The sequence below is a fragment of the Sorex fumeus genome, unplaced genomic scaffold (genome assembly GCF_029834395.1).
Source record: "Sorex fumeus unplaced genomic scaffold, SorFum_2.1 ptg000072l, whole genome shotgun sequence".
Taxonomy (NCBI): Eukaryota; Metazoa; Chordata; class Mammalia; order Eulipotyphla; family Soricidae; genus Sorex; species Sorex fumeus.
Window position 1 is genome coordinate 16817518 of NW_026606129.1, and position 3542 is coordinate 16821059.

A 3542-nucleotide genomic window follows, 5' to 3' on the forward strand; every position below is an offset into this window, starting at 1 on the left:
TTTAGATCATATATCACTACAGAAGGAGTGATACAGTCTAAAATCACTGGAAATCATGTGTTGAAATAGCAGCTGTAATAGTGATGGTTGATAAGGAGAATGCATCTACTTTAATCTCTGTATATCTATGTACTTATTCATGTATATCTTTACAGCCCAATATCTTTACAGCCCAAAGAAGTAGTCACTAACTTTATGTGGTAGCTGAACCTTTGAAATATGGCTAGTCAAAATAAAATATTTTAGATCATTTAATTTTAATTTTGATTACTTTGAGATTAGACCTAAAAACTTAAATTTTTAGAATTTAAAACTGGAAATCAGATTTTATAAAACCTTTGTGTTTGGAACATTTGGGCAGATAAATCTATTCTTTTGTTTTAATGAGGATTTACTTTTTATGGAGCAGTTTTATGGTTTGCAGCCAGCTGAAGAGAAAGTTATGGAGATTTTTATTTACCCACAGCCTCGTACAAGCATAACCACCTCCATTATCAACATTCCCTATTAAAGTGACATATTTGTTGCAACTGATGTATCTATTCTGACACATTATGATAACCATAGTTTACATTATGGTTCATTCTTGATATTGTAAATTCCATAAGTTTGGGCAAATATATAAAATGTACTCATGATTATGGTAGCACTGTAGCACTATCCTCCCATTGTTCAACCATTTGCTCGAGCATGTCCAGTAACGTCTCCATTGTGAGACTTGTTGTTACTTATGTGGTAGGGGAAACACCATGATCATGTAGGTGGTTTTCCCAGGGCAAGGCCATCCATTGCACTTGAGATGTGCTGACCGCTGCAATTTCCCCAAATGTGGGAAACTCGACTGCATAATTTGTGATGATTATGGTGTCATACAAAATATTTTCATTATCCTAAAAATGCTTTCTGTTCCCTGCCTCCTTCCCTCCCTCATGAACCTATACTTCTTAACTTTAAATTTTGTGAAATATAAATGCACATAAAGTATTTTGATAAAACCTGAGCATCAAATTGAGATAAACTATAAATGCTTTTATTATAAATTTTGGTTTTTAAATTTTCTATAGCAATTTTTCATAATCATAAAAACATTACTTCATATATGTAATTTTATCATTAGCAGAAGAAATTAACTATTTTCAAGAGTGTCTTTCATGATATTCATAGGACAAACAGTTTACTTTTCAGGAATAAGTTTTTAAACTATTAGGGAAATAATGTCATTGGGCACTACCTAGAATTGGGGAAAAATTAGTCCATTTGGAGCTACATGTGGGAATTTGAGAACATTTGTTAATATTTTAAATATAATTATTCAACACATTTTGTGAGAAATCTCTTTCTGAGCCAAATGTAATTTGTTTTCTCTTTATGGAATTCTGGCTCTGAGTTAATGTTCTCTTATTCCTGAGGGATTTTACAGATAGAATTAGAAAAAAGATAAACTGTCTTTGGAAACTGTAAAGGACTTGTTTCCAAAAGCTTTTTTCTTCTGCAGAAGTCATACATTGATTGACCAACAACAGAGAAGGCTTAGAAATAAAGCTTATGAGTTACCTTTGACAAAGGTTATCCATAGGAAAATGTCCAAAGCAGAACAATCTGTTGAGCTGGTTATGTGATCACTCCCAATTGTTGCTCTTTTATTCCATACGATCAGGTGAGAGGCTGCAGGTGGGATGTGGAGAATTGGCAAGGATGGCAGGAATTAGGCCTACACTATTTCTGATTTTCTTCCTCTCTGTGATTCATGAACACGAAGAGAAAATTGTGAACCCAACACACCAGTCAGAGCTGATATTTCCAACTCTCTTTAAAGGCAAGGAAGCTGAGTGCCAGAAACACTAAGTGTGTCAGTATGGAGATTAATCCTTATTTTTCAAATGCAATACTAAGGTCCTTCACTGGAGTTTCGAGTTTCCCCCACTCAATAAAATCTGATATTTGCTGTATATTTTCCATTAGCAAAAGGAGGAAAATTCTGATTCAACACAGTAAATGACACAGAGCCTTCTCTTCTTGAAATGCCTTTAGATCACAACAACCACAGAGAATATTAATACAAAAGCACAAGAAACTTCAAAAACATTTAGCAGGGAAGGAGAATGAACGCAAAGATTTTGAAGAGAGATTTTTCCGAGTGGGACGTTTCTTAGACGAAGGGAAGTTACAAACTGAGTTTCAGAGAGATTTATAAGAAAACAACCCGCTACATGCCTCAAATGCTGGAAAATTTCAGGACTTAAAGGAGCAGGTTCAGTAAAAGATACAGATAAAGCAGAAGGCCCTGGGGGTGGAGATGAGGTTCAGAGACAGGTGAAGAGGAAAATCTTTTAGGGCATATGGTTCAATTTTTTTCCTTTCTCTTCAGTTGGTTGAAAAATCTCTCTCTCTCTCTCTCTCTCTCTCTCCCTCTCTCAAAATTTTATTGTTTTTTATTGAACTACCCTGAGCTCACTATCACTATCACTATCCTCTCGTTGTTCATTGATTTGCTCGAGTGGGAACTACCCTGAGATCACTATCTCTGTCACTATCCTCTCGTTGTTCATTGATTTGCTCGAGCGGGCCCAGTAACATTGTGAAACTTGTTACTGTGTTTGGCATATCAAATGCGTCACAGGTAGCTTGCCAGGCTTTGCCGTGCAGGCGAGATACTCTTGAGTTTGCTGGGCTCTCAGAGAGGGGCGGAGGAATCGAACTCGGGTCAACCGAGTCAGCGGTGTGCAAGGCAAACGCCCTACCCACTGTGCTATCTCTCCAGCCCACCCTGAGATACAATTACAAAACTTTTGTAATTGTATCTCAGGTTACAGGCGGGCTTCAGTCATACAATGTTCCAACACCCCAGGAGGAATGGTTTACAGTTGGAAGCCAGCCTCAAGGGCTCAGAGAGAGGGCAGTAGGGATAGAGAAAGGACCATTATCACAATGATGGTGGAAAGGGATCGCTCTGGATGGGAGATGTGTGTTGAAAGTGGGTAAAGGACCAAACATGATGGCTTCTCGGTAGCTGTATTGAAAAATCTCTTTTAAAAGAGAATTTTCAAACAAGTTACTCCACAGTCTTAAATATAAGCAGAGAATCAAGGATAATTGGACAGTTGAGGGAAATTTCCAAGATGAAAAAGATTTTCAAAAATCAGAAAAAGCACCATGATGAACACAGAGGATAGAGATAGCATTAAGAAAAACTCTAAGAAAGTAGAATTTAAAAAAGTTTAAGGAACAGTATCTAAGGGTCAGCCTGGGAGATTTTAACATTCAACAAATAAAAGAGAAAAATTTTGGAAAAAACTATTAAAAAATTTCCCCAAATGGAAGGCCCTGACTTTCCAGACTGAAAAGGCTCTTCATGAGCATGTGTCCATTTCTAATAGTGGATAGCATTAGGTTGTCCTTGCTCCTCCCTCAGGGAGTTTAGATTTATTGAGTAACTCCCAAAACAGTGCTCATGAGGCACACCCAACTCCATCAAGTATTAATAATCCTATATTGCTTTTCTATTTCCTTTATGTCACTTGCATGGTTTAGCAACGTCTTTT

General features: G+C 36.9%; 1 pseudogene; it reads left to right on the forward strand.

The window, feature by feature from the left end:
- Nucleotides 1-724: 724 nt before the first annotated feature.
- Nucleotides 725-873, forward strand: LOC130038000 (uncharacterized; annotated as a pseudogene).
- Nucleotides 874-3542: the final 2669 nt, after the last annotated feature.